General features: G+C 50.1%; 27 non-coding genes across 27 annotated transcripts; 7 read left to right on the top strand and 20 right to left on the bottom strand.

Annotated features, from left to right (window-relative positions):
• Nucleotides 1–224: 224 nt before the first annotated feature.
• Nucleotides 225–295, bottom strand: Trnag-gcc (transfer RNA glycine (anticodon GCC)). The gene has a single exon. It is a non-coding gene; the product is annotated as a tRNA-Gly (tRNA).
• A 345-nt stretch (nucleotides 296–640) lies between these two features.
• On the top strand, nucleotides 641–712 carry Trnag-ucc (transfer RNA glycine (anticodon UCC)). Its single transcript has one exon. It is a non-coding gene; the product is annotated as a tRNA-Gly (tRNA).
• Nucleotides 713–1,306: 594 nt separating this feature from the next.
• On the bottom strand, nucleotides 1,307–1,380 carry Trnai-aau (transfer RNA isoleucine (anticodon AAU)). The gene has a single exon. It is a non-coding gene; the product is annotated as a tRNA-Ile (tRNA).
• Nucleotides 1,381–3,710: 2,330 nt separating this feature from the next.
• Nucleotides 3,711–3,783, bottom strand: Trnam-cau (transfer RNA methionine (anticodon CAU)). Its single transcript has one exon. It is a non-coding gene; the product is annotated as a tRNA-Met (tRNA).
• A 380-nt stretch (nucleotides 3,784–4,163) lies between these two features.
• On the bottom strand, nucleotides 4,164–4,234 carry Trnag-gcc (transfer RNA glycine (anticodon GCC)). The gene has a single exon. It is a non-coding gene; the product is annotated as a tRNA-Gly (tRNA).
• A 345-nt stretch (nucleotides 4,235–4,579) lies between these two features.
• Nucleotides 4,580–4,651, top strand: Trnag-ucc (transfer RNA glycine (anticodon UCC)). The gene has a single exon. It is a non-coding gene; the product is annotated as a tRNA-Gly (tRNA).
• Nucleotides 4,652–5,245: 594 nt separating this feature from the next.
• Nucleotides 5,246–5,319, bottom strand: Trnai-aau (transfer RNA isoleucine (anticodon AAU)). The gene has a single exon. It is a non-coding gene; the product is annotated as a tRNA-Ile (tRNA).
• A 2,333-nt stretch (nucleotides 5,320–7,652) lies between these two features.
• On the bottom strand, nucleotides 7,653–7,725 carry Trnam-cau (transfer RNA methionine (anticodon CAU)). The gene has a single exon. It is a non-coding gene; the product is annotated as a tRNA-Met (tRNA).
• A 380-nt stretch (nucleotides 7,726–8,105) lies between these two features.
• Trnag-gcc (transfer RNA glycine (anticodon GCC)) lies at nucleotides 8,106–8,176 on the bottom strand. Its single transcript has one exon. It is a non-coding gene; the product is annotated as a tRNA-Gly (tRNA).
• Nucleotides 8,177–8,521: 345 nt separating this feature from the next.
• On the top strand, nucleotides 8,522–8,593 carry Trnag-ucc (transfer RNA glycine (anticodon UCC)). The gene has a single exon. It is a non-coding gene; the product is annotated as a tRNA-Gly (tRNA).
• Nucleotides 8,594–9,179: 586 nt separating this feature from the next.
• On the bottom strand, nucleotides 9,180–9,253 carry Trnai-aau (transfer RNA isoleucine (anticodon AAU)). The gene has a single exon. It is a non-coding gene; the product is annotated as a tRNA-Ile (tRNA).
• A 2,330-nt stretch (nucleotides 9,254–11,583) lies between these two features.
• Trnam-cau (transfer RNA methionine (anticodon CAU)) lies at nucleotides 11,584–11,656 on the bottom strand. Its single transcript has one exon. It is a non-coding gene; the product is annotated as a tRNA-Met (tRNA).
• A 380-nt stretch (nucleotides 11,657–12,036) lies between these two features.
• Nucleotides 12,037–12,107, bottom strand: Trnag-gcc (transfer RNA glycine (anticodon GCC)). Its single transcript has one exon. It is a non-coding gene; the product is annotated as a tRNA-Gly (tRNA).
• A 345-nt stretch (nucleotides 12,108–12,452) lies between these two features.
• Nucleotides 12,453–12,524, top strand: Trnag-ucc (transfer RNA glycine (anticodon UCC)). Its single transcript has one exon. It is a non-coding gene; the product is annotated as a tRNA-Gly (tRNA).
• A 594-nt stretch (nucleotides 12,525–13,118) lies between these two features.
• Nucleotides 13,119–13,192, bottom strand: Trnai-aau (transfer RNA isoleucine (anticodon AAU)). Its single transcript has one exon. It is a non-coding gene; the product is annotated as a tRNA-Ile (tRNA).
• A 2,330-nt stretch (nucleotides 13,193–15,522) lies between these two features.
• Trnam-cau (transfer RNA methionine (anticodon CAU)) lies at nucleotides 15,523–15,595 on the bottom strand. The gene has a single exon. It is a non-coding gene; the product is annotated as a tRNA-Met (tRNA).
• Nucleotides 15,596–15,975: 380 nt separating this feature from the next.
• Nucleotides 15,976–16,046, bottom strand: Trnag-gcc (transfer RNA glycine (anticodon GCC)). The gene has a single exon. It is a non-coding gene; the product is annotated as a tRNA-Gly (tRNA).
• Nucleotides 16,047–16,391: 345 nt separating this feature from the next.
• On the top strand, nucleotides 16,392–16,463 carry Trnag-ucc (transfer RNA glycine (anticodon UCC)). The gene has a single exon. It is a non-coding gene; the product is annotated as a tRNA-Gly (tRNA).
• A 594-nt stretch (nucleotides 16,464–17,057) lies between these two features.
• Nucleotides 17,058–17,131, bottom strand: Trnai-aau (transfer RNA isoleucine (anticodon AAU)). The gene has a single exon. It is a non-coding gene; the product is annotated as a tRNA-Ile (tRNA).
• A 2,332-nt stretch (nucleotides 17,132–19,463) lies between these two features.
• Nucleotides 19,464–19,536, bottom strand: Trnam-cau (transfer RNA methionine (anticodon CAU)). Its single transcript has one exon. It is a non-coding gene; the product is annotated as a tRNA-Met (tRNA).
• Nucleotides 19,537–19,916: 380 nt separating this feature from the next.
• On the bottom strand, nucleotides 19,917–19,987 carry Trnag-gcc (transfer RNA glycine (anticodon GCC)). Its single transcript has one exon. It is a non-coding gene; the product is annotated as a tRNA-Gly (tRNA).
• Nucleotides 19,988–20,332: 345 nt separating this feature from the next.
• Nucleotides 20,333–20,404, top strand: Trnag-ucc (transfer RNA glycine (anticodon UCC)). The gene has a single exon. It is a non-coding gene; the product is annotated as a tRNA-Gly (tRNA).
• Nucleotides 20,405–20,998: 594 nt separating this feature from the next.
• Trnai-aau (transfer RNA isoleucine (anticodon AAU)) lies at nucleotides 20,999–21,072 on the bottom strand. Its single transcript has one exon. It is a non-coding gene; the product is annotated as a tRNA-Ile (tRNA).
• Nucleotides 21,073–23,404: 2,332 nt separating this feature from the next.
• Trnam-cau (transfer RNA methionine (anticodon CAU)) lies at nucleotides 23,405–23,477 on the bottom strand. Its single transcript has one exon. It is a non-coding gene; the product is annotated as a tRNA-Met (tRNA).
• Nucleotides 23,478–23,857: 380 nt separating this feature from the next.
• Nucleotides 23,858–23,928, bottom strand: Trnag-gcc (transfer RNA glycine (anticodon GCC)). The gene has a single exon. It is a non-coding gene; the product is annotated as a tRNA-Gly (tRNA).
• Nucleotides 23,929–24,273: 345 nt separating this feature from the next.
• Nucleotides 24,274–24,345, top strand: Trnag-ucc (transfer RNA glycine (anticodon UCC)). Its single transcript has one exon. It is a non-coding gene; the product is annotated as a tRNA-Gly (tRNA).
• Nucleotides 24,346–24,939: 594 nt separating this feature from the next.
• Nucleotides 24,940–25,013, bottom strand: Trnai-aau (transfer RNA isoleucine (anticodon AAU)). Its single transcript has one exon. It is a non-coding gene; the product is annotated as a tRNA-Ile (tRNA).
• Between the last annotated feature and the right edge of the window lie 825 nt (nucleotides 25,014–25,838).

Below are 25,838 nucleotides of genomic sequence, written 5' to 3'. Positions count from 1 at the left end.
ACTCCTTGTCGTTAAAGTTCAGTGCCTCGGAGGCACCCGGACACAGGAACTTGTGAGGCCAGGCCGACGCTAGTCTGTAGAACATGATGCGAGCGTCCTAGTGGGGACCCGCGAGTGCTGCGTTCTCGGTTCTTCTCAAGGGAATCCAGCTATACATTCTTGTGGATCGTGCATCTCAAGCGCGCAAGCCACGCGGCAGCATTATCGCGGGAAAAGCAAAATGATGCATCGGCCGGGAATCGAACCCGGGCCGCCCGCGTGGCAGGCGAGCATTCTACCACTGAACCCCCGATGCTCGGGCCAGCGGCAACTTCACGCTGCTTCCCGAGCAGATGTCTCAAGGGAAAGTGGGACTGCCGTCAAGCGGCGTAGCATTCTGTGGAGGAGATGCTGCCGACGCTGAATCCTGCACTGCACTGCACTGCTTAAAAATGCCGCCAGAACGCGGTCCTCTGCGTACTCTTGCGTCGCCGGCGCCGACTCTTGCCAAAGGATGCGAAATGTGCGCGGATACGCTGTCCCAATGCGTCTGGATGTGCTCCCCTAGCCTGCCTCGAAATGCGCCTGCCGGTACGATCATCTTCGGCCGCTGCCGACACGCGGGAAGCCGACACAGCGCGGAGGCGGGGCGCTCGCTTGTGCGGTGGTGGTGTAATGGTCAGCATAGTTGCCTTCCAAGCAGTTGATCCGGGTTCGATTCCCGGCCACCGCAGCAGGCTTTTAATTAGGCGTATGAGTACTTTTGCCACGCGCTCTTAAATTATTGTTTTTTCGCCCTCTTACTCGCTGCATACCAGCCCTTAGTGTGTCTCGACTTGTCTCGACTTTGCTCAGCTGACGCGAGAGCTGACGCTCTCAAATCGGCCTATATCAAAACGACAAGCACGAGAAACGACTGAGAGAGGCTAAGGAGAAGCGAGGCGACGGACACACAGCACGCCCCCTTCATTTCACGGTGGCGTCTCCCTGACCGAATCGGGCTGTAGCTCCGAAAACAAAGGAGAAACAAAAATAGGAAGTAAAACTGCCAATAGTGCCCTGTGTTCCCATGCGCTCACCCGCGCAAGTACTGACAAGGGCCAAAGTTGTTACGCATCGGCAATCGGACATTTTCTTTTATTTTCTCTTTATCGGTTGAGAACCAGTGTATTCAAGATATTATGGCCGTTGCCGAGTGAATGCTGTAGTGCTTCCCGACGAGTCGGGTTCGGATCCTCTGTCAACTTCCACGCAGGGTGATGATCTTTTGCTCATCACACTCGCCAGCTGAAATCGGCGCTGCCTTTTCGCAGTAGTAAAAGAGTAGTGGCCCGTGGGGGGCTCGAACCCACGACCTTCGCGTTATTAGCACGACGCTCTAACCAACTGAGCTAACGGGCCTCGGCAGATGCAGTTGCTCAGCCCTACGCTGGAAACAGGTGGCATGAAGCCATACACCATTTCTATGGTCGTCGTGTGTCTGCTTCCCTAGTCTATATTCTGCTGACGGTCACGAAACAGTAGCTATATTGCGAGCAGGACGGGAAACGGCCGCTCGGACAGCTCAAACTTGTCACGATTCGTGTGGAAAAAATTCCGTTCCGGTACCGGGAATCGAACCCGGGCCTCCTGGGTGAAAGTCAGGTATCCTAGCCACTTTTTTTTTTTTTTTTTTTTTTTTAATAGGTTAATGGTGGGGGCTCCCTCCAGAATTCTAAAACAAAGACTAAGACAGAACCTTCATTTTAAGCGCTGGTGAAGTTAAAAATGCTTTTAAAGACGGGGTTCTCTCCGCTAGTGTCGCTGTCGTCGCTGTCATCTTCTCTCTGGATTGTCCTTCTTGCGTCCTCTTTATCTGCATACCTAGCTTCCTCGAGCCTGTTGGCTTCTTTCTCAACCAGAGATGTTTTCCCTACACCTATCATGTCGGAGGGGCTGGTAGTCAAGACATTGACGACACTCCTTCCGTAATTCTGGAGTGCATCTACTTGAGCTCTTCTGTCTTTAACCCAGACGGCCTCTAGTGCACCCTGATTATTTTCTGAAGAATATACTAATGCATTGACGATGACGCTGGCTAGCACTACGTTGGCAATTGGTCTGAGTTCAGAAAAATAGCCATCATCGATGACCCTGGCCCAGGGAGCTGATCTTTGAGGCTGAGTTCTCCTTTCGTATTGGTGCATATAACGAGAGATGTTGGTCCATGATTGTTTTGTCTTGTCCCAGAGGGTTAACTCACACAGGTCATACCACCCAACATTTAAGATACTACAAAGTTCACTCACCATGTGTATCATTTGCATTCCGTTGTATGCTGTATGAGTTAATACTGATGCCGCAAAGATGGCGGCAGATCCCGAATCAGTGGATGACGCGTAATGCATCCATTGTTTTACAATTTTGCAAAAGACGGTAATTACTCTTGGATCATTTTTATTCAAGTAATCGGTGGCTTCCTGTATGGCTGCTGAGCAGGGTGGAGCATACTCGATGTTTTGTAACCTGAGTAGATTTAGAATATTCGTACGGTATTGTTTCTTCAAGAAGGCGGCACTCAACTGATTTGTATCTTTAACAAGGCCTCTCATAAGTGTCATGGCTACATAGCCGGCAACTCGTCTTAGTATGATGACCCCAGTGCTTTGTGCACTGGTTGCAGGGACTTTCTCTAAGATCTTTCGGACACCATCTAGAAAAGCCTGAAGACTATTGTCGGAGTATGAAAACAATAAATCTTTGTTAATATTCGGTGGTGGCTCCGCTGGACTTGAAGGATCTGATGCCATAACCCCCGAAGCTCCAGCCTCTGATTCGGAAGATAAAGCAATAGTTGGGATGGACCCTGTTTTCTCAACCAACTTGATCTCCGTTGGAGAAGGGGGAGCCTATGAGTCTTCTAACTCTTGTGTGTCATCCATTTCCCCTGGGTCTAAGCGAGGGGAGGTGAGACATGTTAAAAGATTGGTATCTTGACTGTCAGTATAATCACTCTCATCCCATATTACATCCATAGCCGTGGAGCAAGCCGATCCAGGCATTTGACCGATGGCTGCGAGAATGATGTCTGATACTTCAAATCCTCTTTGCCGCTCTCCTTTGCAATAAAAGTTGAAGAATCTAATTAAAACTTGTTTCTGAACAGAACAGGTTCGAAGAGAGCTTGGGAAATTCCGTTGTTTGGCTATCTCCTTGCACTTATCATCGTTCCATCCTTCCTTTTTGGCGAATGTGGACCTGGATATCGTAGGGTTGGTTTCATCTCTGATAGTGGCGAAGGATTCTAAGAGTTGATTTAATTCTTGCCTAGTTTCCTTCTCATCTGATGAGTGTGCCATCGTGGTGTAGTGGTAATCGTCGGTATAGACTCACGTGTGTTATCGGGTTACAAGGATCATGTATTGGATCTTCTAAAGCCACTAGACCACACCGGATGTGGCCGTTCCATTCGACCGTTCGTACGGTCGCTTGTCGCATTTCGTGTCGAGTGCCGCGTCGGCGCCCCTCTCTCTTTGCGAGCATCTTTGCACATGCTGACTGGCAAGGCGCGCACCTCAAACGTCGCAGAGCAATGCTTTTCGCTTCATGCTCTGCTGGGAGAAGAGGAAAAGGGAAGCTGTAAGTAGCAATAACAGCAAGTAAACATTTTCCCGCTGAAGCGTTGAAGATAACAAACAAGAAATACGTTGGCGCCCTAGCAACGGCACCACCATCAGTCACAGAAAATTAAATGCCCCGGGTGAGGATCGAACTCACGACCTTAAGATTATGAGACTTACGCGCTGCCTACTGCGCTACCGAGGCACGGGTGAACCGCTTGTCCTGGAAACTGGGTAAATACCGTACCCAATATTAGACGTAGAGACACTGTACTTCCTGGATAACGTGTTCTGTTGCTACACGTGCACTGCCGGCCCAGTTGATTGCGGTGTTGCTGCAGCTGTTGCAACGATAGGCAGCACTCCTTGTCGTTAAAGTTCAGTGCCTCGGAGGCACCCGGACACAGCAACTTGTGAGGCCAGGCCGACGCTAGTCTGTAGAACATGATGCGAGCGTCCTAGTGGGGACCCGCGAGTGCTGCGTTCTCGGTTCTTCTCAAGGGAATCCAGCTATACATTCTTGTGGATCGTGCATCTCAAGCGCGCAAGCCACGCGGCAGCATTATCGCGGGAAAAGCAAAATGATGCATCGGCCGGGAATCGAACCCGGGCCGCCCGCGTGGCAGGCGAGCATTCTACCACTGAACCCCCGATGCTCGGGCCAGCGGCAACTTCACGCTGCTTCCCGAGCAGATGTCTCAAGGGAAAGTGGGACTGCCGTCAAGCGGCGTAGCATTCTGTGGAGGAGATGCTGCCGACGCTGAATCCTGCACTGCACTGCACTGCTTAAAAATGCCGCCAGAACGCGGTCCTCTGCGTACTCTTGCGTCGCCGGCGCCGACTCTTGCCAAAGGATGCGAAATGTGCGCGGATACGCTGTCCCAATGCGTCTGGATGTGCTCCCCTAGCCTGCCTCGAAATGCGCCTGCCGGTACGATCATCTTCGGCCGCTGCCGACACGCGGGAAGCCGACACAGCGCGGAGGCGGGGCGCTCGCTTGTGCGGTGGTGGTGTAATGGTCAGCATAGTTGCCTTCCAAGCAGTTGATCCGGGTTCGATTCCCGGCCACCGCAGCAGGCTTTTAATTAGGCGTATGAGTACTTTTGCCACGCGCTCTTAAATTATTGTTTTTTCGCCCTCTTACTCGCTGCATACCAGCCCTTAGTGTGTCTCGACTTGTCTCGACTTTGCTCAGCTGACGCGAGAGCTGACGCTCTCAAATCGGCCTATATCAAAACGACAAGCACGAGAAACGACTGAGAGAGGCTAAGGAGAAGCGAGGCGATGGACACACAGCACGCCCCCTTCATTTCACGGTGGCGTCTCCCTGACCGAATCGGGCTGTAGCTCCGAAAACAAAGGAGAAACAAAAATAGGAAGTAAAACTGCCAATAGTGCCCTGTGTTCCCATGCGCTCACCCGCGCAAGTACTGACAAGGGCCAAAGTTGTTACGCATCGGCAATCGGACATTTTCTTTTATTTTCTCTTTATCGGTTGAGAACCAGTGTATTCAAGATATTATGGCCATTGCCGAGTGAATGCTGTAGTGCTTCCCGACGAGTCGGGTTCGGATCCTCTGTCAACTTCCACGCAGGGTGATGATCTTTTGCTCATCACACTCGCCAGCTGAAATCGGCGCTGCCTTTTCGCAGTAGTAAAAGAGTAGTGGCCCGTGGGGGGCTCGAACCCACGACCTTCGCGTTATTAGCACGACGCTCTAACCAACTGAGCTAACGGGCCTCGGCAGATGCAGTTGCTCAGCCCTACGCTGGAAACAGGTGGCATGAAGCCATACACCATTTCTATGGTCGTCGTGTGTCTGCTTCCCTAGTCTATATTCTGCTGACGGTCACGAAACAGTAGCTATATTGCGAGCAGGACGGGAAACGGCCGCTCGGACAGCTCAAACTTGTCACGATTCGTGTGGAAAAAATTCCGTTCCGGTACCGGGAATCGAACCCGGGCCTCCTGGGTGAAAGTCAGGTATCCTAGCCACTTTTTTTTTTTTTTTTTTTTTTTTTTTAATAGGTTAATGGTGGGGGCTCCCTCCAGAATTCTAAAACAAAGACTAAGACAGAACCTTCATTTTAAGCGCTGGTGAAGTTAAAAATGCTTTTAAAGACGGGGTTCTCTCCGCTAGTGTCGCTGTCGTCGCTGTCATCTTCTCTCTGGATTGTCCTTCTTGCGTCCTCTTTATCTGCATACCTAGCTTCCTCGAGCCTGTTGGCTTCTTTCTCAACCAGAGATGTTTTCCCTACACCTATCATGTCGGAGGGGCTGGTAGTCAAGACATTGACGACACTCCTTCCGTAATTCTGGAGTGCATCTACTTGAGCTCTTCTGTCTTTAACCCAGACGGCCTCTAGTGCACCCTGATTATTTTCTGAAGAATATACTAATGCATTGACGATGACGCTGGCTAGCACTACGTTGGCAATTGGTCTGAGTTCAGAAAAATAGCCATCATCGATGACCCTGGCCCAGGGAGCTGATCTTTGAGGCTGAGTTCTCCTTTCGTATTGGTGCATATAACGAGAGATGTTGGTCCATGATTGTTTTGTCTTGTCCCAGAGGGTTAACTCACACAGGTCATACCACCCAACATTTAAGATACTACAAAGTTCACTCACCATGTGTATCATTTGCATTCCGTTGTATGCTGTATGAGTTAATACTGATGCCGCAAAGATGGCGGCAGATCCCGAATCAGTGGATGACGCGTAATGCATCCATTGTTTTACAATTTTGCAAAAGACGGTAATTACTCTTGGATCATTTTTATTCAAGTAATCGGTGGCTTCCTGTATGGCTGCTGAGCAGGGTGGAGCATACTCGATGTTTTGTAACCTGAGTAGATTTAGAATATTCGTACGGTATTGTTTCTTCAAGAAGGCGGCACTCAACTGATTTGTATCTTTAACAAGGCCTCTCATAAGTGTCATGGCTACATAGCCGGCAACTCGTCTTAGTATGATGACCCCAGTGCTTTGTGCACTGGTTGCAGGGACTTTCTCTAAGATCTTTCGGACACCATCTAGAAAAGCCTGAAGACTATTGTCGGAGTATGAAAACAATAAATCTTTGTTAATATTCGGTGGTGGCTCCGCTGGACTTGAAGGATCTGATGCCATAACCCCCGAAGCTCCAGCCTCTGATTCGGAAGATAAAGCAATAGTTGGGATGGACCCTGTTTTCTCAACCAACTTGATCTCCGTTGGAGAAGGGGGAGCCTATGAGTCTTCTAACTCTTGTGTGTCATCCATTTCCCCTGGGTCTAAGCGAGGGGAGGTGAGACATGTTAAAAGATTGGTATCTTGACTGTCAGTATAATCACTCTCATCCCATATTACATCCATAGCCGTGGAGCAAGCCGATCCAGGCATTTGACCGATGGCTGCGAGAATGATGTCTGATACTTCAAATCCTCTTTGCCGCTCTCCTTTGCAATAAAAGTTGAAGAATCTAATTAAAACTTGTTTCTGAACAGAACAGGTTCGAAGAGAGCTTGGGAAATTCCGTTGTTTGGCTATCTCCTTGCACTTATCATCGTTCCATCCTTCCTTTTTGGCGAATGTGGACCTGGATATCGTAGGGTTGGTTTCATCTCTGATAGTGGCGAAGGATTCTAAGAGTTGATTTAATTCTTGCCTAGTTTCCTTCTCATCTGATGAGTGTGCCATCGTGGTGTAGTGGTAATCGTCGGTATAGACTCACGTGTGTTATCGGGTTACAAGGATCATGTATTGGATCTTCTAAAGCCACTAGACCACACCGGATGTGGCCGTTCCATTCGACCGTTCGTACGGTCGCTTGTCGCATTTCGTGTCGAGTGCCGCGTCGGCGCCCCTCTCTCTTTGCGAGCATCTTTGCACATGCTGACTGGCAAGGCGCGCACCTCAAACGTCGCAGAGCAATGCTTTTCGCTTCATGCTCTGCTGGGAGAAGAGGAAAAGGGAAGCTGTAAGTAGCAATAACAGCAAGTAAACATTTTCCCGCTGAAGCGTTGAAGATAACAAACAAGAAATACGTTGGCGCCCTAGCAACGGCACCACCATCAGTCACAGAAAATTAAATGCCCCGGGTGAGGATCGAACTCACGACCTTAAGATTATGAGACTTACGCGCTGCCTACTGCGCTACCGAGGCACGGGTGAACCGCTTGTCCTGGAAACTGGGTAAATACCGTACCCAATATTAGACGTAGAGACACTGTACTTCCTGGATAACGTGTTCTGTTGCTACACGTGCACTGCCGGCCCAGTTGATTGCGGTGTTGCTGCAGCTGTTGCAACGATAGGCAGCACTCCTTGTCGTTAAAGTTCAGTGCCTCGGAGGCACCCGGACACAGCAACTTGTGAGGCCAGGCCGACGCTAGTCTGTAGAACATGATGCGAGCGTCCTAGTGGGGACCCGCGAGTGCTGCGTTCTCGGTTCTTCTCAAGGGAATCCAGCTATACATTCTTGTGGATCGTGCATCTCAAGCGCGCAAGCCACGCGGCAGCATTATCGCGGGAAAAGCAAAATGATGCATCGGCCGGGAATCGAACCCGGGCCGCCCGCGTGGCAGGCGAGCATTCTACCACTGAACCCCCGATGCTCGGGCCAGCGGCAACTTCACGCTGCTTCCCGAGCAGATGTCTCAAGGGAAAGTGGGACTGCCGTCAAGCGGCGTAGCATTCTGTGGAGGAGATGCTGCCGACGCTGAATCCTGCACTGCACTGCACTGCTTAAAAATGCCGCCAGAACGCGGTCCTCTGCGTACTCTTGCGTCGCCGGCGCCGACTCTTGCCAAAGGATGCGAAATGTGCGCGGATACGCTGTCCCAATGCGTCTGGATGTGCTCCCCTAGCCTGCCTCGAAATGCGCCTGCCGGTACGATCATCTTCGGCCGCTGCCGACACGCGGGAAGCCGACACAGCGCGGAGGCGGGGCGCTCGCTTGTGCGGTGGTGGTGTAATGGTCAGCATAGTTGCCTTCCAAGCAGTTGATCCGGGTTCGATTCCCGGCCACCGCAGCAGGCTTTTAATTAGGCGTATGAGTACTTTTGCCACGCGCTCTTAAATTATTGTTTTTTCGCCCTCTTACTCGCTGCATACCAGCCCTTAGTGTGTGTCTCGACTTTGCTCAGCTGACGCGAGAGCTGACGCTCTCAAATCGGCCTATATCAAAACGACAAGCACGAGAAACGACTGAGAGAGGCTAAGGAGAAGCGAGGCGATGGACACACAGCACGCCCCCTTCATTTCACGGTGGCGTCTCCCTGACCGAATCGGGCTGTAGCTCCGAAAACAAAGGAGAAACAAAAATAGGAAGTAAAACTGCCAATAGTGCCCTGTGTTCCCATGCGCTCACCCGCGCAAGTACTGACAAGGGCCAAAGTTGTTACGCATCGGCAATCGGACATTTTCTTTTATTTTCTCTTTATCGGTTGAGAACCAGTGTATTCAAGATATTATGGCCATTGCCGAGTGAATGCTGTAGTGCTTCCCGACGAGTCGGGTTCGGATCCTCTGTCAACTTCCACGCAGGGTGATGATCTTTTGCTCATCACACTCGCCAGCTGAAATCGGCGCTGCCTTTTCGCAGTAGTAAAAGAGTAGTGGCCCGTGGGGGGCTCGAACCCACGACCTTCGCGTTATTAGCACGACGCTCTAACCAACTGAGCTAACGGGCCTCGGCAGATGCAGTTGCTCAGCCCTACGCTGGAAACAGGTGGCATGAAGCCATACACCATTTCTATGGTCGTCGTGTGTCTGCTTCCCTAGTCTATATTCTGCTGACGGTCACGAAACAGTAGCTATATTGCGAGCAGGACGGGAAACGGCCGCTCGGACAGCTCAAACTTGTCACGATTCGTGTGGAAAAAATTCCGTTCCGGTACCGGGAATCGAACCCGGGCCTCCTGGGTGAAAGTCAGGTATCCTAGCCACTTTTTTTTTTTTTTTTTTTTTTTTAATAGGTTAATGGTGGGGGCTCCCTCCAGAATTCTAAAACAAAGACTAAGACAGAACCTTCATTTTAAGCGCTGGTGAAGTTAAAAATGCTTTTAAAGACGGGGTTCTCTCCGCTAGTGTCGCTGTCGTCGCTGTCATCTTCTCTCTGGATTGTCCTTCTTGCGTCCTCTTTATCTGCATACCTAGCTTCCTCGAGCCTGTTGGCTTCTTTCTCAACCAGAGATGTTTTCCCTACACCTATCATGTCGGAGGGGCTGGTAGTCAAGACATTGACGACACTCCTTCCGTAATTCTGGAGTGCATCTACTTGAGCTCTTCTGTCTTTAACCCAGACGGCCTCTAGTGCACCCTGATTATTTTCTGAAGAATATACTAATGCATTGACGATGACGCTGGCTAGCACTACGGTGGCAATTGGTCTGAGTTCAGAAAAATAGCCATCATCGATGACCCTGGCCCAGGGAGCTGATCTTTGAGGCTGAGTTCTCCTTTCGTATTGGTGCATATAACGAGAGATGTTGGTCCATGATTGTTTTGTCTTGTCCCAGAGGGTTAACTCACACAGGTCATACCACCCAACATTTAAGATACTACAAAGTTCACTCACCATGTGTATCATTTGCATTCCGTTGTATGCTGTATGAGTTAATACTGATGCCGCAAAGATGGCGGCAGATCCCGAATCAGTGGATGACGCGTAATGCATCCATTGTTTTACAATTTTGCAAAAGACGGTAATTACTCTTGGATCATTTTTATTCAAGTAATCGGTGGCTTCCTGTATGGCTGCTGAGCAGGGTGGAGCATACTCGATGTTTTGTAACCTGAGTAGATTTAGAATATTCGTACGGTATTGTTTCTTCAAGAAGGCGGCACTCAACTGATTTGTATCTTTAACAAGGCCTCTCATAAGTGTCATGGCTACATAGCCGGCAACTCGTCTTAGTATGATGACCCCAGTGCTTTGTGCACTGGTTGCAGGGACTTTCTCTAAGATCTTTCGGACACCATCTAGAAAAGCCTGAAGACTATTGTCGGAGTATGAAAACAATAAATCTTTGTTAATATTCGGTGGTGGCTCCGCTGGACTTGAAGGATCTGATGCCATAACCCCCGAAGCTCCAGCCTCTGATTCGGAAGATAAAGCAATAGTTGGGATGGACCCTGTTTTCTCAACCAACTTGATCTCCGTTGGAGAAGGGGGAGCCTATGAGTCTTCTAACTCTTGTGTGTCATCCATTTCCCCTGGGTCTAAGCGAGGGGAGGTGAGACATGTTAAAAGATTGGTATCTTGACTGTCAGTATAATCACTCTCATCCCATATTACATCCATAGCCGTGGAGCAAGCCGATCCAGGCATTTGACCGATGGCTGCGAGAATGATGTCTGATACTTCAAATCCTCTTTGCCGCTCTCCTTTGCAATAAAAGTTGAAGAATCTAATTAAAACTTGTTTCTGAACAGAACAGGTTCGAAGAGAGCTTGGGAAATTCCGTTGTTTGGCTATCTCCTTGCACTTATCATCGTTCCATCCTTCCTTTTTGGCGAATGTGGACCTGGATATCGTAGGGTTGGTTTCATCTCTGATAGTGGCGAAGGATTCTAAGAGTTGATTTAATTCTTGCCTAGTTTCCTTCTCATCTGATGAGTGTGCCATCGTGGTGTAGTGGTAATCGTCGGTATAGACTCACGTGTGTTATCGGGTTACAAGGATCATGTATTGGATCTTCTAAAGCCACTAGACCACACCGGATGTGGCCGTTCCATTCGACCGTTCGTACGGTCGCTTGTCGCATTTCGTGTCGAGTGCCGCGTCGGCGCCCCTCTCTCTTTGCGAGCATCTTTGCACATGCTGACTGGCAAGGCGCGCACCTCAAACGTCGCAGAGCAATGCTTTTCGCTTCATGCTCTGCTGGGAGAAGAGGAAAAGGGAAGCTGTAAGTAGCAATAACAGCAAGTAAACATTTTCCCGCTGAAGCGTTGAAGATAACAAACAAGAAATACGTTGGCGCCCTAGCAACGGCACCACCATCAGTCACAGAAAATTAAATGCCCCGGGTGAGGATCGAACTCACGACCTTAAGATTATGAGACTTACGCGCTGCCTACTGCGCTACCGAGGCACGGGTGAACCGCTTGTCCTGGAAACTGGGTAAATACCGTACCCAATATTAGACGTAGAGACACTGTACTTCCTGGATAACGTGTTCTGTTGCTACACGTGCACTGCCGGCCCAGTTGATTGCGGTGTTGCTGCAGCTGTTGCAACGATAGGCAGCACTCCTTGTCGTTAAAGTTCAGTGCCTCGGAGGCACCCGGACACAGGAACTTGTGAGGCCAGGCCGACGCTAGTCTGTAGAACATGATGCGAGCGTCCTAGTGGGGACCCGCGAGTGCTGCGTTCTCGGTTCTTCTCAAGGGAATCCAGCTATACATTCTTGTGGATCGTGCATCTCAAGCGCGCAAGCCACGCGGCAGCATTATCGCGGGAAAAGCAAAATGATGCATCGGCCGGGAATCGAACCCGGGCCGCCCGCGTGGCAGGCGAGCATTCTACCACTGAACCCCCGATGCTCGGGCCAGCGGCAACTTCACGCTGCTTCCCGAGCAGATGTCTCAAGGGAAAGTGGGACTGCCGTCAAGCGGCGTAGCATTCTGTGGAGGAGATGCTGCCGACGCTGAATCCTGCACTGCACTGCACTGCTTAAAAATGCCGCCAGAACGCGGTCCTCTGCGTACTCTTGCGTCGCCGGCGCCGACTCTTGCCAAAGGATGCGAAATGTGCGCGGATACGCTGTCCCAATGCGTCTGGATGTGCTCCCCTAGCCTGCCTCGAAATGCGCCTGCCGGTACGATCATCTTCGGCCGCTGCCGACACGCGGGAAGCCGACACAGCGCGGAGGCGGGGCGCTCGCTTGTGCGGTGGTGGTGTAATGGTCAGCATAGTTGCCTTCCAAGCAGTTGATCCGGGTTCGATTCCCGGCCACCGCAGCAGGCTTTTAATTAGGCGTATGAGTACTTTTGCCACGCGCTCTTAAATTATTGTTTTTTCGCCCTCTTACTCGCTGCATACCAGCCCTTAGTGTGTCTCGACTTGTCTCGACTTTGCTCAGCTGACGCGAGAGCTGACGCTCTCAAATCGGCCTATATCAAAACGACAAGCACGAGAAACGACTGAGAGAGGCTAAGGAGAAGCGAGGCGATGGACACACAGCACGCCCCCTTCATTTCACGGTGGCGTCTCCCTGACCGAATCGGGCTGTAGCTCCGAAAACAAAGGAGAAACAAAAATAGGAAGTAAAACTGCCAATAGTGCCCTGTGTTCCCATGCGCTCACCCGCGCAAGTACTGACAAGGGCCAAAGTTGTTACGCATCGGCAATCGGACATTTTCTTTTATTTTCTCTTTATCGGTTGAGAACCAGTGTATTCAAGATATTATGGCCGTTGCCGAGTGAATGCTGTAGTGCTTCCCGACGAGTCGGGTTCGGATCCTCTGTCAACTTCCACGCAGGGTGATGATCTTTTGCTCATCACACTCGCCAGCTGAAATCGGCGCTGCCTTTTCGCAGTAGTAAAAGAGTAGTGGCCCGTGGGGGGCTCGAACCCACGACCTTCGCGTTATTAGCACGACGCTCTAACCAACTGAGCTAACGGGCCTCGGCAGATGCAGTTGCTCAGCCCTACGCTGGAAACAGGTGGCATGAAGCCATACACCATTTCTATGGTCGTCGTGTGTCTGCTTCCCTAGTCTATATTCTGCTGACGGTCACGAAACAGTAGCTATATTGCGAGCAGGACGGGAAACGGCCGCTCGGACAGCTCAAACTTGTCACGATTCGTGTGGAAAAAATTCCGTTCCGGTACCGGGAATCGAACCCGGGCCTCCTGGGTGAAAGTCAGGTATCCTAGCCACTTTTTTTTTTTTTTTTTTTTTTTTAATAGGTTAATGGTGGGGGCTCCCTCCAGAATTCTAAAACAAAGACTAAGACAGAACCTTCATTTTAAGCGCTGGTGAAGTTAAAAATGCTTTTAAAGACGGGGTTCTCTCCGCTAGTGTCGCTGTCGTCGCTGTCATCTTCTCTCTGGATTGTCCTTCTTGCGTCCTCTTTATCTGCATACCTAGCTTCCTCGAGCCTGTTGGCTTCTTTCTCAACCAGAGATGTTTTCCCTACACCTATCATGTCGGAGGGGCTGGTAGTCAAGACATTGACGACACTCCTTCCGTAATTCTGGAGTGCATCTACTTGAGCTCTTCTGTCTTTAACCCAGACGGCCTCTAGTGCACCCTGATTATTTTCTGAAGAATATACTAATGCATTGACGATGACGCTGGCTAGCACTACGTTGGCAATTGGTCTGAGTTCAGAAAAATAGCCATCATCGATGACCCTGGCCCAGGGAGCTGATCTTTGAGGCTGAGTTCTCCTTTCGTATTGGTGCATATAACGAGAGATGTTGGTCCATGATTGTTTTGTCTTGTCCCAGAGGGTTAACTCACACAGGTCATACCACCCAACATTTAAGATACTACAAAGTTCACTCACCATGTGTATCATTTGCATTCCGTTGTATGCTGTATGAGTTAATACTGATGCCGCAAAGATGGCGGCAGATCCCGAATCAGTGGATGACGCGTAATGCATCCATTGTTTTACAATTTTGCAAAAGACGGTAATTACTCTTGGATCATTTTTATTCAAGTAATCGGTGGCTTCCTGTATGGCTGCTGAGCAGGGTGGAGCATACTCGATGTTTTGTAACCTGAGTAGATTTAGAATATTCGTACGGTATTGTTTCTTCAAGAAGGCGGCACTCAACTGATTTGTATCTTTAACAAGGCCTCTCATAAGTGTCATGGCTACATAGCCGGCAACTCGTCTTAGTATGATGACCCCAGTGCTTTGTGCACTGGTTGCAGGGACTTTCTCTAAGATCTTTCGGACACCATCTAGAAAAGCCTGAAGACTATTGTCGGAGTATGAAAACAATAAATCTTTGTTAATATTCGGTGGTGGCTCCGCTGGACTTGAAGGATCTGATGCCATAACCCCCGAAGCTCCAGCCTCTGATTCGGAAGATAAAGCAATAGTTGGGATGGACCCTGTTTTCTCAACCAACTTGATCTCCGTTGGAGAAGGGGGAGCCTATGAGTCTTCTAACTCTTGTGTGTCATCCATTTCCCCTGGGTCTAAGCGAGGGGAGGTGAGACATGTTAAAAGATTGGTATCTTGACTGTCAGTATAATCACTCTCATCCCATATTACATCCATAGCCGTGGAGCAAGCCGATCCAGGCATTTGACCGATGGCTGCGAGAATGATGTCTGATACTTCAAATCCTCTTTGCCGCTCTCCTTTGCAATAAAAGTTGAAGAATCTAATTAAAACTTGTTTCTGAACAGAACAGGTTCGAAGAGAGCTTGGGAAATTCCGTTGTTTGGCTATCTCCTTGCACTTATCATCGTTCCATCCTTCCTTTTTGGCGAATGTGGACCTGGATATCGTAGGGTTGGTTTCATCTCTGATAGTGGCGAAGGATTCTAAGAGTTGATTTAATTCTTGCCTAGTTTCCTTCTCATCTGATGAGTGTGCCATCGTGGTGTAGTGGTAATCGTCGGTATAGACTCACGTGTGTTATCGGGTTACAAGGATCATGTATTGGATCTTCTAAAGCCACTAGACCACACCGGATGTGGCCGTTCCATTCGACCGTTCGTACGGTCGCTTGTCGCATTTCGTGTCGAGTGCCGCGTCGGCGCCCCTCTCTCTTTGCGAGCATCTTTGCACATGCTGACTGGCAAGGCGCGCACCTCAAACGTCGCAGAGCAATGCTTTTCGCTTCATGCTCTGCTGGGAGAAGAGGAAAAGGGAAGCTGTAAGTAGCAATAACAGCAAGTAAACATTTTCCCGCTGAAGCGTTGAAGATAACAAACAAGAAATACGTTGGCGCCCTAGCAACGGCACCACCATCAGTCACAGAAAATTAAATGCCCCGGGTGAGGATCGAACTCACGACCTTAAGATTATGAGACTTACGCGCTGCCTACTGCGCTACCGAGGCACGGGTGAACCGCTTGTCCTGGAAACTGGGTAAATACCGTACCCAATATTAGACGTAGAGACACTGTACTTCCTGGATAACGTGTTCTGTTGCTACACGTGCACTGCCGGCCCAGTTGATTGCGGTGTTGCTGCAGCTGTTGCAACGATAGGCAGCACTCCTTGTCGTTAAAGTTCAGTGCCTCGGAGGCACCCGGACACAGGAACTTGTGAGGCCAGGCCGACGCTAGTCTGTAGAACATGATGCGAGCGTCCTAGTGGGGACCCGCGAGTGCTGCGTTCTCGGTTCTTCTCAAGGGAATCCAGCTATACATTCTTGTGGATCGTGCATCTCAAGCGCGCAAGCCACGCGGCAGCATTATCGCGGGAAAAGCAAAATGATGCATCGGCCGGGAATCGAACCCGGGCCGCCCGCGTGGCAGGCGAGCATTCTACCACTGAACCCCCGATGCTCGGGCCAGCGGCAACTTCACGCTGCTTCCCGAGCAGATGTCTCAAGGGAAAGTGGGACTGCCGTCAAGCGGCGTAGCATTCTGTGGAGGAGATGCTGCCGACGCTGAATCCTGCACTGCACTGCACTGCTTAAAAATGCCGCCAGAACGCGGTCCTCTGCGTACTCTTGCGTCGCCGGCGCCGACTCTTGCCAAAGGATGCGAAATGTGCGCGGATACGCTGTCCCAATGCGTCTGGATGTGCTCCCCTAGCCTGCCTCGAAATGCGCCTGCCGGTACGATCATCTTCGGCCGCTGCCGACACGCGGGAAGCCGACACAGCGCGGAGGCGGGGCGCTCGCTTGTGCGGTGGTGGTGTAATGGTCAGCATAGTTGCCTTCCAAGCAGTTGATCCGGGTTCGATTCCCGGCCACCGCAGCAGGCTTTTAATTAGGCGTATGAGTACTTTTGCCACGCGCTCTTAAATTATTGTTTTTTCGCCCTCTTACTCGCTGCATACCAGCCCTTAGTGTGTCTCGACTTGTCTCGACTTTGCTCAGCTGACGCGAGAGCTGACGCTCTCAAATCGGCCTATATCAAAACGACAAGCACGAGAAACGACTGAGAGAGGCTAAGGAGAAGCGAGGCGATGGACACACAGCACGCCCCCTTCATTTCACGGTGGCGTCTCCCTGACCGAATCGGGCTGTAGCTCCGAAAACAAAGGAGAAACAAAAATAGGAAGTAAAACTGCCAATAGTGCCCTGTGTTCCCATGCGCTCACCCGCGCAAGTACTGACAAGGGCCAAAGTTGTTACGCATCGGCAATCGGACATTTTCTTTTATTTTCTCTTTATCGGTTGAGAACCAGTGTATTCAAGATATTATGGCCGTTGCCGAGTGAATGCTGTAGTGCTTCCCGACGAGTCGGGTTCGGATCCTCTGTCAACTTCCACGCAGGGTGATGATCTTTTGCTCATCACACTCGCCAGCTGAAATCGGCGCTGCCTTTTCGCAGTAGTAAAAGAGTAGTGGCCCGTGGGGGGCTCGAACCCACGACCTTCGCGTTATTAGCACGACGCTCTAACCAACTGAGCTAACGGGCCTCGGCAGATGCAGTTGCTCAGCCCTACGCTGGAAACAGGTGGCATGAAGCCATACACCATTTCTATGGTCGTCGTGTGTCTGCTTCCCTAGTCTATATTCTGCTGACGGTCACGAAACAGTAGCTATATTGCGAGCAGGACGGGAAACGGCCGCTCGGACAGCTCAAACTTGTCACGATTCGTGTGGAAAAAATTCCGTTCCGGTACCGGGAATCGAACCCGGGCCTCCTGGGTGAAAGTCAGGTATCCTAGCCACTTTTTTTTTTTTTTTTTTTTTTTTAATAGGTTAATGGTGGGGGCTCCCTCCAGAATTCTAAAACAAAGACTAAGACAGAACCTTCATTTTAAGCGCTGGTGAAGTTAAAAATGCTTTTAAAGACGGGGTTCTCTCCGCTAGTGTCGCTGTCGTCGCTGTCATCTTCTCTCTGGATTGTCCTTCTTGCGTCCTCTTTATCTGCATACCTAGCTTCCTCGAGCCTGTTGGCTTCTTTCTCAACCAGAGATGTTTTCCCTACACCTATCATGTCGGAGGGGCTGGTAGTCAAGACATTGACGACACTCCTTCCGTAATTCTGGAGTGCATCTACTTGAGCTCTTCTGTCTTTAACCCAGACGGCCTCTAGTGCACCCTGATTATTTTCTGAAGAATATACTAATGCATTGACGATGACGCTGGCTAGCACTACGTTGGCAATTGGTCTGAGTTCAGAAAAATAGCCATCATCGATGACCCTGGCCCAGGGAGCTGATCTTTGAGGCTGAGTTCTCCTTTCGTATTGGTGCATATAACGAGAGATGTTGGTCCATGATTGTTTTGTCTTGTCCCAGAGGGTTAACTCACACAGGTCATACCACCCAACATTTAAGATACTACAAAGTTCACTCACCATGTGTATCATTTGCATTCCGTTGTATGCTGTATGAGTTAATACTGATGCCGCAAAGATGGCGGCAGATCCCGAATCAGTGGATGACGCGTAATGCATCCATTGTTTTACAATTTTGCAAAAGACGGTAATTACTCTTGGATCATTTTTATTCAAGTAATCGGTGGCTTCCTGTATGGCTGCTGAGCAGGGTGGAGCATACTCGATGTTTTGTAACCTGAGTAGATTTAGAATATTCGTACGGTATTGTTTCTTCAAGAAGGCGGCACTCAACTGATTTGTATCTTTAACAAGGCCTCTCATAAGTGTCATGGCTACATAGCCGGCAACTCGTCTTAGTATGATGACCCCAGTGCTTTGTGCACTGGTTGCAGGGACTTTCTCTAAGATCTTTCGGACACCATCTAGAAAAGCCTGAAGACTATTGTCGGAGTATGAAAACAATAAATCTTTGTTAATATTCGGTGGTGGCTCCGCTGGACTTGAAGGATCTGATGCCATAACCCCCGAAGCTCCAGCCTCTGATTCGGAAGATAAAGCAATAGTTGGGATGGACCCTGTTTTCTCAACCAACTTGATCTCCGTTGGAGAAGGGGGAGCCTATGAGTCTTCTAACTCTTGTGTGTGTCATCCATTTCCCCTGGGTCTAAGCGAGGGGAGGTGAGACATGTTAAAAGATTGGTATCTTGACTGTCAGTATAATCACTCTCATCCCATATTACATCCATAGCCGTGGAGCAAGCCGATCCAGGCATTTGACCGATGGCTGCGAGAATGATGTCTGATACTTCAAATCCTCTTTGCCGCTCTCCTTTGCAATAAAAGTTGAAGAATCTAATTAAAACTTGTTTCTGAACAGAACAGGTTCGAAGAGAGCTTGGGAAATTCCGTTGTTTGGCTATCTCCTTGCACTTATCATCGTTCCATCCTTCCTTTTTGGCGAATGTGGACCTGGATATCGTAGGGTTGGTTTCATCTCTGATAGTGGCGAAGGATTCTAAGAGTTGATTTAATTCTTGCCTAGTTTCCTTCTCATCTGATGAGTGTGCCATCGTGGTGTAGTGGTAATCGTCGGTATAGACTCACGTGTGTTATCGGGTTACAAGGATCATGTATTGGATCTTCTAAAGCCACTAGACCACACCGGATGTGGCCGTTCCATTCGACCGTTCGTACGGTCGCTTGTCGCATTTCGTGTCGAGTGCCGCGTCGGCGCCCCTCTCTCTTTGCGAGCATCTTTGCACATGCTGACTGGCAAGGCGCGCACCTCAAACGTCGCAGAGCAATGCTTTTCGCTTCATGCTCTGCTGGGAGAAGAGGAAAAGGGAAGCTGTAAGTAGCAATAACAGCAAGTAAACATTTTCCCGCTGAAGCGTTGAAGATAACAAACAAGAAATACGTTGGCGCCCTAGCAACGGCACCACCATCAGTCACAGAAAATTAAATGCCCCGGGTGAGGATCGAACTCACGACCTTAAGATTATGAGACTTACGCGCTGCCTACTGCGCTACCGAGGCACGGGTGAACCGCTTGTCCTGGAAACTGGGTAAATACCGTACCCAATATTAGACGTAGAGACACTGTACTTCCTGGATAACGTGTTCTGTTGCTACACGTGCACTGCCGGCCCAGTTGATTGCGGTGTTGCTGCAGCTGTTGCAACGATAGGCAGCACTCCTTGTCGTTAAAGTTCAGTGCCTCGGAGGCACCCGGACACAGGAACTTGTGAGGCCAGGCCGACGCTAGTCTGTAGAACATGATGCGAGCGTCCTAGTGGGGACCCGCGAGTGCTGCGTTCTCGGTTCTTCTCAAGGGAATCCAGCTATACATTCTTGTGGATCGTGCATCTCAAGCGCGCAAGCCACGCGGCAGCATTATCGCGGGAAAAGCAAAATGATGCATCGGCCGGGAATCGAACCCGGGCCGCCCGCGTGGCAGGCGAGCATTCTACCACTGAACCCCCGATGCTCGGGCCAGCGGCAACTTCACGCTGCTTCCCGAGCAGATGTCTCAAGGGAAAGTGGGACTGCCGTCAAGCGGCGTAGCATTCTGTGGAGGAGATGCTGCCGACGCTGAATCCTGCACTGCACTGCACTGCTTAAAAATGCCGCCAGAACGCGGTCCTCTGCGTACTCTTGCGTCGCCGGCGCCGACTCTTGCCAAAGGATGCGAAATGTGCGCGGATACGCTGTCCCAATGCGTCTGGATGTGCTCCCCTAGCCTGCCTCGAAATGCGCCTGCCGGTACGATCATCTTCGGCCGCTGCCGACACGCGGGAAGCCGACACAGCGCGGAGGCGGGGCGCTCGCTTGTGCGGTGGTGGTGTAATGGTCAGCATAGTTGCCTTCCAAGCAGTTGATCCGGGTTCGATTCCCGGCCACCGCAGCAGGCTTTTAATTAGGCGTATGAGTACTTTTGCCACGCGCTCTTAAATTATTGTTTTTTCGCCCTCTTACTCGCTGCATACCAGCCCTTAGTGTGTCTCGACTTGTCTCGACTTTGCTCAGCTGACGCGAGAGCTGACGCTCTCAAATCGGCCTATATCAAAACGACAAGCACGAGAAACGACTGAGAGAGGCTAAGGAGAAGCGAGGCGATGGACACACAGCACGCCCCCTTCATTTCACGGTGGCGTCTCCCTGACCGAATCGGGCTGTAGCTCCGAAAACAAAGGAGAAACAAAAATAGGAAGTAAAACTGCCAATAGTGCCCTGTGTTCCCATGCGCTCACCCGCGCAAGTACTGACAAGGGCCAAAGTTGTTACGCATCGGCAATCGGACATTTTCTTTTATTTTCTCTTTATCGGTTGAGAACCAGTGTATTCAAGATATTATGGCCGTTGCCGAGTGAATGCTGTAGTGCTTCCCGACGAGTCGGGTTCGGATCCTCTGTCAACTTCCACGCAGGGTGATGATCTTTTGCTCATCACACTCGCCAGCTGAAATCGGCGCTGCCTTTTCGCAGTAGTAAAAGAGTAGTGGCCCGTGGGGGGCTCGAACCCACGACCTTCGCGTTATTAGCACGACGCTCTAACCAACTGAGCTAACGGGCCTCGGCAGATGCAGTTGCTCAGCCCTACGCTGGAAACAGGTGGCATGAAGCCATACACCATTTCTATGGTCGTCGTGTGTCTGCTTCCCTAGTCTATATTCTGCTGACGGTCACGAAACAGTAGCTATATTGCGAGCAGGACGGGAAACGGCCGCTCGGACAGCTCAAACTTGTCACGATTCGTGTGGAAAAAATTCCGTTCCGGTACCGGGAATCGAACCCGGGCCTCCTGGGTGAAAGTCAGGTATCCTAGCCACTTTTTTTTTTTTTTTTTTTTTTTTAATAGGTTAATGGTGGGGGCTCCCTCCAGAATTCTAAAACAAAGACTAAGACAGAACCTTCATTTTAAGCGCTGGTGAAGTTAAAAATGCTTTTAAAGACGGGGTTCTCTCCGCTAGTGTCGCTGTCGTCGCTGTCATCTTCTCTCTGGATTGTCCTTCTTGCGTCCTCTTTATCTGCATACCTAGCTTCCTCGAGCCTGTTGGCTTCTTTCTCAACCAGAGATGTTTTCCCTACACCTATCATGTCGGAGGGGCTGGTAGTCAAGACATTGACGACACTCCTTCCGTAATTCTGGAGTGCATCTACTTGAGCTCTTCTGTCTTTAACCCAGACGGCCTCTAGTGCACCCTGATTATTTTCTGAAGAATATACTAATGCATTGACGATGACGCTGGCTAGCACTACGTTGGCAATTGGTCTGAGTTCAGAAAAATAGCCATCATCGATGACCCTGGCCCAGGGAGCTGATCTTTGAGGCTGAGTTCTCCTTTCGTATTGGTGCATATAACGAGAGATGTTGGTCCATGATTGTTTTGTCTTGTCCCAGAGGGTTAACTCACACAGGTCATACCACCCAACATTTAAGATACTACAAAGTTCACTCACCATGTGTATCATTTGCATTCCGTTGTATGCTGTATGAGTTAATACTGATGCCGCAAAGATGGCGGCAGATCCCGAATCAGTGGATGACGCGTAATGCATCCATTGTTTTACAATTTTGCAAAAGACGGTAATTACTCTTGGATCATTTTTATTCAAGTAATCGGTGGCTTCCTGTATGGCTGCTGAGCAGGGTGGAGCATACTCGATGTTTTGTAACCTGAGTAGATTTAGAATATTCGTACGGTATTGTTTCTTCAAGAAGGCGGCACTCAACTGATTTGTATCTTTAACAAGGCCTCTCATAAGTGTCATGGCTACATAGCCGGCAACTCGTCTTAGTATGATGACCCCAGTGCTTTGTGCACTGGTTGCAGGGACTTTCTCTAAGATCTTTCGGACACCATCTAGAAAAGCCTGAAGACTATTGTCGGAGTATGAAAACAATAAATCTTTGTTAATATTCGGTGGTGGCTCCGCTGGACTTGAAGGATCTGATGCCATAACCCCCGAAGCTCCAGCCTCTGATTCGGAAGATAAAGCAATAGTTGGGATGGACCCTGTTTTCTCAACCAACTTGATCTCCGTTGGAGAAGGGGGAGCCTATGAGTCTTCTAACTCTTGTGTGTGTCATCCATTTCCCCTGGGTCTAAGCGAGGGGAGGTGAGACATGTTAAAAGATTGGTATCTTGACTGTCAGTATAATCACTCTCATCCCATATTACATCCATAGCCGTGGAGCAAGCCGATCCAGGCATTTGACCGATGGCTGCGAGAATGATGTCTGATACTTCAAATCCTCTTTGCCGCTCTCCTTTGCAATAAAAGTTGAAGAATCTAATTAAAACTTGTTTCTGAACAGAACAGGTTCGAAGAGAGCTTGGGAAATTCCGTTGTTTGGCTATCTCCTTGCACTTATCATCGTTCCATCCTTCCTTTTTGGCGAATGTGGACCTGGATATCGTAGGGTTGGTTTCATCTCTGATAGTGGCGAAGGATTCTAAGAGTTGATTTAATTCTTGCCTAGTTTCCTTCTCATCTGATGAGTGTGCCATCGTGGTGTAGTGGTAATCGTCGGTATAGACTCACGTGTGTTATCGGGTTACAAGGATCATGTATTGGATCTTCTAAAGCCACTAGACCACACCGGATGTGGCCGTTCCATTCGACCGTTCGTACGGTCGCTTGTCGCATTTCGTGTCGAGTGCCGCGTCGGCGCCCCTCTCTCTTTGCGAGCATCTTTGCACATGCTGACTGGCAAGGCGCGCACCTCAAACGTCGCAGAGCAATGCTTTTCGCTTCATGCTCTGCTGGGAGAAGAGGAAAAGGGAAGCTGTAAGTAGCAATAACAGCAAGTAAACATTTTCCCGCTGAAGCGTTGAAGATAACAAACAAGAAATACGTTGGCGCCCTAGCAACGGCACCACCATCAGTCACAGAAAATTAAATGCCCCGGGTGAGGATCGAACTCACGACCTTAAGATTATGAGACTTACGCGCTGCCTACTGCGCTACCGAGGCACGGGTGAACCGCTTGTCCTGGAAACTGGGTAAATACCGTACCCAATATTAGACGTAGAGACACTGTACTTCCTGGATAACGTGTTCTGTTGCTACACGTGCACTGCCGGCCCAGTTGATTGCGGTGTTGCTGCAGCTGTTGCAACGATAGGCAGCACTCCTTGTCGTTAAAGTTCAGTGCCTCGGAGGCACCCGGACACAGGAACTTGTGAGGCCAGGCCGACGCTAGTCTGTAGAACATGATGCGAGCGTCCTAGTGGGGACCCGCGAGTGCTGCGTTCTCGGTTCTTCTCAAGGGAATCCAGCTATACATTCTTGTGGATCGTGCATCTCAAGCGCGCAAGCCACGCGGCAGCATTATCGCGGGAAAAGCAAAATGATGCATCGGCCGGGAATCGAACCCGGGCCGCCCGCGTGGCAGTCGAGCATTCTACCACTGAACCCCCGATGCTCGGGCCAGCGGCAACTTCACGCTGCTTCCCGAGCAGATGTCTCAAGGGAAAGTGGGACTGCCGTCAAGCGGCGTAGCATTCTGTGGAGGAGATGCTGCCGACGCTGAATCCTGCACTGCACTGCACTGCTTAAAAATGCCGCCAGAACGCGGTCCTCTGCGTACTCTTGCGTCGCCGGCGCCGACTCTTGCCAAAGGATGCGAAATGTGCGCGGATACGCTGTCCCAATGCGTCTGGATGTGCTCCCCTAGCCTGCCTCGAAATGCGCCTGCCGGTACGATCATCTTCGGCCGCTGCCGACACGCGGGAAGCCGACACAGCGCGGAGGCGGGGCGCTCGCTTGTGCGGTGGTGGTGTAATGGTCAGCATAGTTGCCTTCCAAGCAGTTGATCCGGGTTCGATTCCCGGCCACCGCAGCAGGCTTTTAATTAGGCGTATGAGTACTTTTGCCACGCGCTCTTAAATTATTGTTTTTTCGCCCTCTTACTCGCTGCATACCAGCCCTTAGTGTGTCTCGACTTGTCTCGACTTTGCTCAGCTGACGCGAGAGCTGACGCTCTCAAATCGGCCTATATCAAAACGACAAGCACGAGAAACGACTGAGAGAGGCTAAGGAGAAGCGAGGCGACGGACACACAGCACGCCCCCTTCATTTCACGGTGGCGTCTCCCTGACCGAATCGGGCTGTAGCTCCGAAAACAAAGGAGAAACAAAAATAGGAAGTAAAACTGCCAATAGTGCCCTGTGTTCCCATGCGCTCACCCGCGCAAGTACTGACAAGGGCCAAAGTTGTTACGCATCGGCAATCGGACATTTTCTTTTATTTTCTCTTTATCGGTTGAGAACCAGTGTATTCAAGATATTATGGCCGTTGCCGAGTGAATGCTGTAGTGCTTCCCGACGAGTCGGGTTCGGATCCTCTGTCAACTTCCACGCAGGGTGATGATCTTTTGCTCATCACACTCGCCAGCTGAAATCGGCGCTGCCTTTTCGCAGTAGTAAAAGAGTAGTGGCCCGTGGGGGGCTCGAACCCACGACCTTCGCGTTATTAGCACGACGCTCTAACCAACTGAGCTAACGGGCCTCGGCAGATGCAGTTGCTCAGCCCTACGCTGGAAACAGGTGGCATGAAGCCATACACCATTTCTATGGTCGTCGTGTGTCTGCTTCCCTAGTCTATATTCTGCTGACGGTCACGAAACAGTAGCTATATTGCGAGCAGGACGGGAAACGGCCGCTCGGACAGCTCAAACTTGTCACGATTCGTGTGGAAAAAATTCCGTTCCGGTACCGGGAATCGAACCCGGGCCTCCTGGGTGAAAGTCAGGTATCCTAGCCACTTTTTTTTTTTTTTTTTTTTTTTAATAGGTTAATGGTGGGGGCTCCCTCCAGAATTCTAAAACAAAGACTAAGACAGAACCTTCATTTTAAGCGCTGGTGAAGTTAAAAATGCTTTTAAAGACGGGGTTCTCTCCGCTAGTGTCGCTGTCGTCGCTGTCATCTTCTCTCTGGATTGTCCTTCTTGCGTCCTCTTTATCTGCATACCTAGCTTCCTCGAGCCTGTTGGCTTCTTTCTCAACCAGAGATGTTTTCCCTACACCTATCATGTCGGAGGGGCTGGTAGTCAAGACATTGACGACACTCCTTCCGTAATTCTGGAGTGCATCTACTTGAGCTCTTCTGTCTTTAACCCAGACGGCCTCTAGTGCACCCTGATTATTTTCTGAAGAATATACTAATGCATTGACGATGACGCTGGCTAGCACTACGTTGGCAATTGGTCTGAGTTCAGAAAAATAGCCATCATCGATGACCCTGGCCCAGGGAGCTGATCTTTGAGGCTGAGTTCTCCTTTCGTATTGGTGCATATAACGAGAGATGTTGGTCCATGATTGTTTTGTCTTGTCCC

This window comes from Schistocerca serialis, chromosome 2 (genome assembly GCF_023864345.2).
Source record: "Schistocerca serialis cubense isolate TAMUIC-IGC-003099 chromosome 2, iqSchSeri2.2, whole genome shotgun sequence".
Lineage (NCBI taxonomy): Eukaryota > Metazoa > Arthropoda > Insecta > Orthoptera > Acrididae > Schistocerca > Schistocerca serialis.
Note: the sequence above shows the minus strand (reverse complement) of the source record. Positions and strands in the feature narration are given on the sequence as shown.